The 10265-nt window shown below is 36.1% G+C and overlaps 1 non-coding gene across 1 annotated transcript; it reads right to left on the bottom strand.

Annotated features, from left to right (window-relative positions):
- Positions 1-874: 874 nt before the first annotated feature.
- On the bottom strand, positions 875-958 carry Trnal-cag (transfer RNA leucine (anticodon CAG)). The gene has a single exon. It is a non-coding gene; the product is annotated as a tRNA-Leu (tRNA).
- Positions 959-10265: the final 9307 nt, after the last annotated feature.

Genomic DNA, 10265 nt, shown 5'->3' with positions numbered 1-10265 from the left:
AAAATTATTAAAAAAAAAAAAAAATCATTGCAAATAAGTTTTAAATATCATGTAAATGATAAAGGGACTTCTGAATTACACTGCATATTGGTTTCAAATTTTAGCACAAGGCTCGCAATTTCGAGGGCAGGCGCAAGTCGATTACATCGATCCCAGCGCTCAACCGGTACTCATTTTTCCGAGCCCCAAAGGATGGAAAACAAAGTCAACCTCGGTGGAATATGGACTCAGAACACAAGGACGAGCGAAATGCAGCTAAGTATTTTGCCGCACAGAATGTTGCCCGATGTACTGACGACTCTGCCAGCTCGCCGCCTTGAACTTTCTAGTAATATGCAAGGTGATTAAGACGGTGATTAAGAATCGTCAGTACATCGCGTAAAATGCTTTGCGGCATTTCGTCCATCCTTATGTTCTGAGTTCAAATTTCGCCGAGGTCAACTTTATCTTTCATCCTTTCGGAATCAATAAGATGAGTACCACTTATCCCCTCCCCGAAAACTTCTGGCTTTGTGCCAAAACTCGAAATCAATATTTCCAGAATGTCCGATTTGACTATTCACCTCTTTGACCATCTCAAACATAGAATCTAATAATAGTCTCCAGAAATATAAATCAACTGCATAACTGTTGTGCGGAAAAAAATTATCATGAACATGAAGTTACTAACACATCAAAAAGGTATTAATCATCTGTAGAGGAATCAATGTATTAGTAATTACCAATTATCAACCAACAACAACAACAATCTAAACTAAGAAATTTCGATTATCTTGAGTTTTAAAAAAAAAGGAGAAAATCCAGAATATAATAGTAGGTTTCGTTTTCACACAAACGACAGGCAGCTGGAAATAAAAAAAATACTTTAACGAATTGTCAGAAGTGGGATTCGAACCCACGTCGGGAAAACCTGACTGCGACCTGAACGCAGCGCCTTAGACCGCTCAGCCATCCTGACTAATACAAGCTGCATCTTTCTTCTTTTTGCTTATTATTGACAATATAATCTAACACTGATACGCTGAATGTGACGCTGTCAATGTTTATGCATCCATAACTGTCTATGTATGAATGAATATATGTATGTATGTATGTATGTATGTATGTATGTATGTATGTATGTATGTAGTAGTAGTGGTGGTGGTGGTGGTGGTTGTATTATTATTATTATTATTATTATTATTATTATTATTATTGCCTTTGCACATCTTCTAACGCTGGAGATGTATTACAGTGTCATTTGTTCACTACCAGTGAACTAAGGTAACACCTCTTATTTTTCGAGCATCTTCCGGAGTATTCGAGTGGTTCCAAGCAGTGCTGTTTTCTGCAAGTGCTCCACCCTTATTGCACCCCCCCCATTTGTTCCACGTACTTCTCGAGATTTTTACTCACTGTTTCCAGGGCTCCAACAATTATTGGTACTACTGCTACCTTTTTCATCGATCACAACTGCTTAACTTCCCAAGCTAACCTGTCATATCTCTGGACTTTCTTTCTTCCTTATCGCATACCTTGTTGTCAGCTGGGCATGCTATATCTATGATCCAGCATAGTTTGTTTTCTTTCTCAATTAAGACTATGTCCGGCTTCCTATCCTCTATCTCTTGGTCGCACTGAATCATAAAATCCCATAGGATCTTTGCATTTCCATTTTCAACGATGCCTTCAGGTTTGTGGTCGTACCAATTTTTTGCTCTATCAAGTCCATACTTGTTGCAAAGTGTCCACTGGACAAGCCTGGCTATATTGTCGTAGCGTCTCTCATATTTCTTCTGGGCTAGTGACATACATTGGCTGGTAATATGCCATACGGCTTCATCGTTTTCTCTACAGGTTCTGCACTTATCGCTTTTTGCTGTGTTGTCTATTCTGTATTTTATGTAGTTTGTTCTTAGTGCTTGTTCTTGGGCAGCATAGATTAGAGCCTCCATTTCCGGTTTTAAATCACTTTTAGTCATCCACAGCCATCTTTTTTCTCTTTCTGTCTTATCTTCAACATCCCCATGAAATTGACCATGCATTCTTTTCTTTATTCACCTATTTTCAGTTTCATTCGTTTTCAATTTCTTGTATAGTGCTTTATCTTTGCAATCTTTCATCCTACACAAGCCTGACCTTCTTACTTCTAATAATAGCGGTTCTGTGGCATTTTTTATATACCATGCTATGTTGTTTTCTTCTGCTCTAAGAATGTTGAGCGATTTCTTGGAAAAAGTATGGCGAATTGGAGGAAGGACCTGGCAGCATACAGAAGAAGCTTAGAGACAGTAGAAATTAGGAGGGGCATCTTCCAAGGGGACTGCCTGTCTCCACTGATCTTTGTACTGTATTTGATACCACTAACACTGATTCTGAGGAAAGCAAAGTTGGGTATGTATTCAAAAGCCGCCAACAGAAAGTCAGCCATTTGTTATTTATGGATGACCTCAAACTTTATGGTAAAGATGAAGTCCAAGTCAGTTCAAACAGATATTTCCTCAGCCGCCTATTGTAGCCTTTAGACGGAATAAGAATATAAGAGAATTATTGACCTCTGTATCTGACTCCAAGAAAACGAACATTGGAGTATCTACACACTGTACCTTAAAGAACAGCCGCAAGAGAGGTAAGCCCGGTTCATTGTGCAACAACATGAGTGAAGTGAATTCCATCAGAAATCATAACAGAAATGTTATGATTTATACAGAAGGTGGAACATGTAAAGATTCCCATTTGGTGTACGCTGCAGAATGCACGAAACAACTTAATTTATGTTGGTTGTACAACAGAACGATTAAACAAAAGGTTTAATGGGCATAGATTCGACGTCAGGCACAATAACAGTAGTTCGAGAGAACTTGCTGAACATTTCGTTTCAAGCGGCTGCAATTTTGAAGAAGACTTGAAAGTGCATATTATCAGAAAATATTCTGAATCTGTCCCACTTTCACTTCTCAGAATGTATGAGGAGAAATATGTTTGCGGGTTATTAACATCACTCCTTGGATGAATGAATAAGATGACAGGAGAATATAATCAAATTTATACAAAACTGTTTGATTGAATATTCTTCTTTCTCTCTTTTTATTCCCTTTTTTTCTGTCGTCTTCTTTTTTCTAGTTTTTTCTGTCTTTTTCTTTTTGCCTGTTATAAAATTGTAACTTAAAAACTGATGATGTCATTCCATCAGCGTGTGGACGCTGGTTGCTCTCGTCCATACGTTACGTTTAAATTTCTGTAATTTTGAATTGTTATCACTTCTTATTTTGAACTTGACAAAGACAGACTTACTGTTGAAATATCGTTCAACTAATAAAATATCTTACAATCGAATCGCGCTCTTCGTCTTAATAATAATAATAATAATAATAATAATAATAATAATAATAATAATAATAATAATAATAATAATAATAATAATAATAATAAAATATAAATAATAATAATAATAATAAAATATCTATACAATCGAATCGCGCTCTTCGTCTTGACTGTTTACCTTTGTGAAGAGTTACGTCAATCCTTTTAAAAATATTATTATTATTATTATTATTATTATTATTATTATTATTATTATTATTATTATTATTATTATTAGTAGTAGTAGTAGTAGTAGTAGTAGTAGTAGGGAGGAGACATATTTATGCACACCGACTGCTGGTTAAAACTCTCCATGATATTTTACTGGATGGGAATTAATTTTATCGACTCCGGCGTTATATGAACTCAGAACATTAAGAGACATAATTAAACGTCAGAAAGTATTTTTTGTTACCACGTTTAATGAACAAAACAAACAAAAAAAAAAGATAAAAGAGAGAGAGAGAGAGAGAGAGAGAGAGAGAGAGAGAGAGAGAGAGAAATCATTAACAGTCAATAACCATTAACATCCATCAATAACTTCAACGGTCATCGATAACTTTCAATAACCATCTTACACAACCCAATGATCCAAGGCATTTCCTACCTAGGTTATATTGTGATGAGTCGTGGAAAAGAAGAAAAACAACTTATCATGAAAACACAGAACCTAGAGTTTCTTTCTCTCGCGGCTTGTGCCTTTTTGATCTGGGGGGGAAAAAAGGGAGAACTAAGAAATTAAGTCATCAAAGCAAAACAAAACAAAACAAAACAACAACAACAACAACAACAACAATAACAACCAAAAATAAAACAAAAAAACTTTTCATGTTCCGGAAAAAATAAATATTAAAAAATAATTCCCTTCTTCCTTCACTTACTCATTATTGTGTTTTCCCGACTTCGCATTAAATTGGGAGTGCATAACGAAATTGCACTATACTTTTTTATGAGTGTATTCTCACTTTCACATGAGGTAATTAAAATCATAGGGCTTCGAGCTAACTGTTGATTGTCTGCATCAACAGGAGAGTGTTATAAAAAGAGAGTGAGTTCCTTGGACTTTTTCCCTCTTTCGAATGAAAGAAAATGTAGACAAGGAAACTGATGTCGCTATGGTAGCAAACTATCAAATACAGAGTAAAGGGGGCAAGTTATTTAAGGAAACTGTGTACAATAAGGGGATCTCATTTTGATATATAGTGAGAAGTTTGGATCTAGTTAGTTTGACTGCCAGCATTTCAAAAATTAAAAGTTTATCGAAAATTTTAAAATTTGGCACAATAATATGCTTTTCCCAGCTGAATTGCTGGAGTTATTTCACTTTTTCCAGAAAAAATGCTTTTAAAAAGTTATACAGGTTTAAAGTTTGATCATTTTCACCCAGTCAGGAAACAGGATTTAGAAGCTGTCATTTTATGCGTGACTGCACATTTTGTCGTCAATATCCTGAAAGTAGCACGTGCTGTCAATATGTGTAAACAACACGTGTTTTTTTAGTTTGAAGCATTCAATATGCATTTAATGCGATAGCACGAACTTAAAAGATTTATCCAAAAAACGTTATTTACCTGTTATTTTTAGCACATTTCACAACCACCTCAATGACAAAAAGAAACGAGTAAGCGAGTAGTTTTGAGCATTCAAAAGGCATTTAATGCAAATACGATGAATAACACGTTACAAATTAAATATTTTAAAGAAACAAACATTTTACTGACTAGTTCATAAATTCACGTGCTCAATTGTTAACAGATTGGTAAAACAAGTGGTTTCAATGTATTTGTCAACAGGTGCTTTCTCGCAGACAAAAGAGTTCTCAGGTTCCGCTTGTTACTATGGAAACAGGCATGATTGTGTTTGTGGATTACGATTGGCTAAAATTACCGAAATCTTCAAACTTTTATTGCTACTAACTCTTTCTTTGTTGATTTATAGCGAAAATGATTTTCACGTCATTCATTAGACAATAAAAGTGTATCATTACACTGAATATGAAATCAATTCGAACAGAATTGGTGCTGGCAGCCAAACCAACTAGACCCACAAATTCTTTCTACTATAGGCACAAAGCCCGGAATTTGGGGCGAGGGAGTGGGTTAGTCAATTACATCGATCCCAGTACTCAAATGATACTTATTTTTCGACGCCTAAAAGATGAAAATCCAAGTCGACTTGAATGGAATTTGAATTCAGAACGTAAAACCGGAAGAAATGAAATTGGTTATGATTTATGACTTTCCGAAATACCTTCGTGGTGTGAAAAAAAAAAGTCCCTTGTTGTCAGAAGTGAGTTTCGAACCCACGTCCAGAACATACGACTGTGATTCAGCACTTTAGTACACCCAGCCATTCTGATTTGCAACGACGGTTCTTCTTTTCTGGTTTCTTATTGAAAACTAACCGCGAGGATGTCTTACTGCAAAATATTAAATATATCTCTCATGATGGCAGCGCATCCTTAACGTAGCTAAGAGTGCGGCACAAAAGACAAAAGACATGTATTTCTTTTCAGGATCTGAATAATACTTCATCCCTTCAGCAATTACTGACATACTACAGACCTACAATAGAGTATTGTTCCAACATCTAGGACGGTACTGATGTCATTCGTATATCTTTAAGACCAGACATAGGCAACCTTCTTCGAGAAGCGGGCTTATCATTAGTTGGGCTGCACTACTAAAAAAATTCAAGATAATTTTCCGTTAGGTGTGCCATTCAGAAAACCCCGCAGATCGCAGTTTGCCCATGACTGTCCGAGAGCATAGCTAGAGGAAGACTATTAAAATGGTTGCAAGAAGTCACTCATGGACATGTTTCAGCCTTTGACTCACAAATAGTGTCCCCTCTCCTTGCCTTTTTCGTACCACTACTGCAATGACCTCTCTCAAAAGGGGCTGTAGGGTTTATTATTGTTACATTCAGAATATAAAGCATAACAAATACTTTGAAAGCATAACAGAAGTACCAACTTTATATCTGTCAGGATGGCCTAGCGGTCTAAGGCGTTGAGTTCAGGTTGCAATCGGGTCTTCCCGGTGAGGATTCGAATCTCTCTTCTGACAATGACAGCTTTTCCCCCTCTTTCTCTCAGCGGAAAAAAAAAGGAAAAGAAAAGAAAAAATACCCTACACAGCCTTCTGTGAAAACTTTCAGCACTGATTTAATCTTAGAAGTTCCCAGAGCATGAAATGGATCAATAATTTCAGAACAAGAGTAATTGCAATGATTCATTTTATGAACTCATTGGATGTCTCTTCACCAGTAGGCCTGAAGATGCACAAATAAAGAATTTATCCCCTTATACTATCACTCTGTTTCTGTCTAAAAACTTTTATTAATACTGTACAAATATCTACCGAATGCTCGGTCACTTTCACTATATAGTTCGTTGAGTAAACAGTTCTGTCGATCGATAAAACTAGAATACTAGAGAACCCATTAATATATGTGTCTATGTAAGGCGGTGATCTGGCAGAATCATTAGCATGCCCGGTAAGATGCTTAGCGGTATTTCGTCCGTCTTTATGTTCTGGGTTTAAAAGTCGACTTTGCTTGTATACTTCTGGGGCCATTAAAAAAAAATATCAATAGACTAACCCCCTCACCCACAACTTGCTGGCCTTGTGCCGAAATTTCAAACGAATATATGCGTTTATGTGAGAGCATTTGTGTCTGCATGTATAAGCGTACGTGCAAGTGCATGTGTGTGGCAATGTAGTAGTATTTGTAGCAGAAGGAGCAGCGGCAGTTGCTGTCGTCAAGTTCGTGCGAATGAGAAAGTCATGTCCCTGAGAAATGTTACATAACGAACATCAGGAAAAGAAGTTTCTATTGAAATATCATTTCATTTCGTGGCAGGCAACAAAAACAATATGCCTATAAAAGACATGGAAAGGCTATCTAAACACATAAAGCCACTAAGAAATAAAGCTCGCTCAAAATATGGGTCTTAAAAACAGAAATATTCCCCGTAATAATATTTAGTGATTATTTCTGGTGGAGCTGAAAATACTACATATCTCTATTTAATATTTATCTTAAGAATATTTATACATCGCCTCTACCTACTTACCACCGAGAAGTCATTGTTTTTGTAATAATGATTTTGTACATTGACAAAGAGCTACAAATATACATAACGTAGAAAAAGTAGCCATATTAGGCATTATGCATGTATTGCTAATAGTATTCTCAATATAATAAAAACAGAATAAAATAAATAAATAAATAAATAAATAAATAAATAAATAAATAAATCACTGCACATAACCAGCGTATATAAATCTGGAATCGGTTCTGCAGTGAAAACATGCCACAGCAATAAAACTATTGGAATAATAAGATAGAATAATATACGGATGTAATATATGTATGTGTGCGTACATTTGAGAATGTGAAAACAAAATTAATGTCAAAAACATTAAATGTTTGCTATACGATTATGTATATAAAACTACGGTTGATGCTCGCAATCGGGGGAGGATTTGATATCAGTAGGCAGCTGGCTTTTGCTGAATATTTTAGGCGCCTTGATAGCCGCGAACAGACACATTACACCCTTTGGACTCTCCCACTCTTGACCCTGTAGAACATTGAGGATGTACGGAGAGAGAGAGAGAGAGAGAGAGAGAGAGAGAGAGAGAGAGAGAGCAGGTTGTGTCAGCACTGGGTGGGTACTATCATCTGAAAGAATGAAAAGTGAAGTTGATTCCGGTAGGATTTGAACTCAAATGGAATCTCGCATGAAGCTGGATTAAATATTGAAACTCATTTTATTCAACGCTCTATCAGTTTATAAATTCCAGATAACGTCCAGCCGATCACGTCGCAGTAAAGGCATCGACTAGTTTTGGATACTTATTGTTTTGTTCTTTTGACTGACCTTTAGCCTGTCTCGTGATTTTACAGAAAGTACTGTTGACCTACCATAAAATCCCTTTAACCTCATTACACCAGCAAGACTACAACTTTTTTCTAACATTTCAAACATTAAAATAAATGTCATTGACTGACTTTTTAGACTGTCATGTTGTGTTGTATTTCAGATAGTTACAAATGTAGATGTATTTTAAAAATCTTTTACTTGTTTCAGTCATTGGACTGCGGTCATGTTGGGGCAGCGCCTTGAAAATTCTATTCAAAATAACCAACCCCAGTACTTATGTCATTCAATTTTTCTTAACTACTATTTATTAGCAGCATTTCATCCTTCTTTACGTTCAGAGTTTGTCAAATTCCGCCGAGGTCGACTTTGCCAGTTTGGCACTGCATTCGATGCAATTAACTAGCTCGCTCTCCCATAAATTTCAGGCCTTATGCCTATAGGAGAAAGGATTATCAATAGGGCGGCGAGTTGGCAGAATGCTTAGTGCCATTTCATTCGGTTTGACGATAAGAGTTCAAATTCCGGATCTATTTCAAAACGGGGGCACCAGTATTTTCTTAACGAAACACTAACGAAACACTTTGAAACTTGGGACACTGGTAGAATGTGTCATATAAAACATCTTTTACTCTTAGTCTTCTTAACAAAAAAACGTACATCGCAAGTTATTCCATGTTAAAGTTGTGTATTTCTGTAATTTCAACCAATCACTGACGTCTATTCAGCTAAATAGAGTTACTGCTGGGCGGTTATAAAAATGTTATTCCCTGTGACATATTTCATCCGGTTTAATCGTAATTTATACGCATATATTGTTTATATAATAAATTACGCTGTGCGTATCTATGTGTGTAACAATTTTAGAGTTCGGATTTTAGAGTTAGGGTTAGTTTTAGAGTTAGGGTTAGGGTTAGGGTTAGGGTTAACAGTCTAGTTAGGGTTAGGGTTAGGGGATTAATACGATATACACCGTTACAGTTCTATAACACAAAATAGATCAGTATACGAAGTTTGAAAGTCTTTCGGTACCAAAAACACTACATAAAACATAAATGAAAATTACTGGCCCCGTTTTGAAATAGATCCCAAATTCCGCCGAGGAGGTACTTTGCCCTTCATTTTTTCGGGATCAATAAAATAAAGTATCAATCAAATACTGGGTTCGATGTAATCGATTTGCTGGCCTTGTATCAAAATTTGAAATCATTTGTACGTAGGGTGGCATGCTAAAGAATTTGTTAACACGTCGAATAAAATGCTTCATGGCACTTCTTCCGGCTCATTACGTTCTGAGATGAAATTCTACCGTGGCCAACTTTGCCTTTCATCCTTTCGGGGTCAATAAAATAAAGTTTCAGTCAAGTACTGAGATCGATGTAATCAACTTCACGTCATCAAAATTACTGGCCTTGTGCCAAAATTAAATAGAATTATTTATGTACAAGTTCATTCGTTCAGATTGTGTTGGAAAAAAACTTGTGAAATGTTTACATTTCCAAATTTATAGACAGTACTATTAGGCTGAAAACTGTAACTATAATTGTATTTGAAACGTATATTTATTTATCAATGACAAGCAGTGTCGTATCACTAAAACTGTGTCTTTGGATTCACTTGTGTTACATTCGCAACAATAACATCTGGTAATTCACACCCCGTTACTCTTTTAACTGTGATTAAGCCTCGTTAAGAGCTGAGAGCAAAACACAGCCCCTTTTCTCCTTTTTGTTTTTAATGACAGAATATAAAGATATTTCAAGATAGACGTATCAGTTATCTCCAGCGACTAACATAAAATAAATAGGTAGGTATTTATTTCTGTACTCATTGCTACGTGTTAATCATTTGTGTAATAAAGAATTATGGAAATATCGCCGTCATTTGTTCTTTCCTTTACTACTGAGTAGCGAAGCACCCATTAAAGGTACGTGTCTATGTGTGTATGTGTGTGTGTGTGTGTGTGTGTGTGTGTGTGTGTGTGTGTGTGTGTGTGTGTGTGTGTGCGCGCGCGTTTGTACGTTTGTATGTGTGT

The sequence above is a fragment of the Octopus bimaculoides genome, chromosome 4 (assembly GCF_046866305.1).
Source record: "Octopus bimaculoides isolate indiv1 chromosome 4, ASM4686630v1, whole genome shotgun sequence".
NCBI classification, from domain to species: domain Eukaryota; kingdom Metazoa; phylum Mollusca; class Cephalopoda; order Octopoda; family Octopodidae; genus Octopus; species Octopus bimaculoides.
Note: the sequence above shows the minus strand (reverse complement) of the source record. Positions and strands in the feature narration are given on the sequence as shown.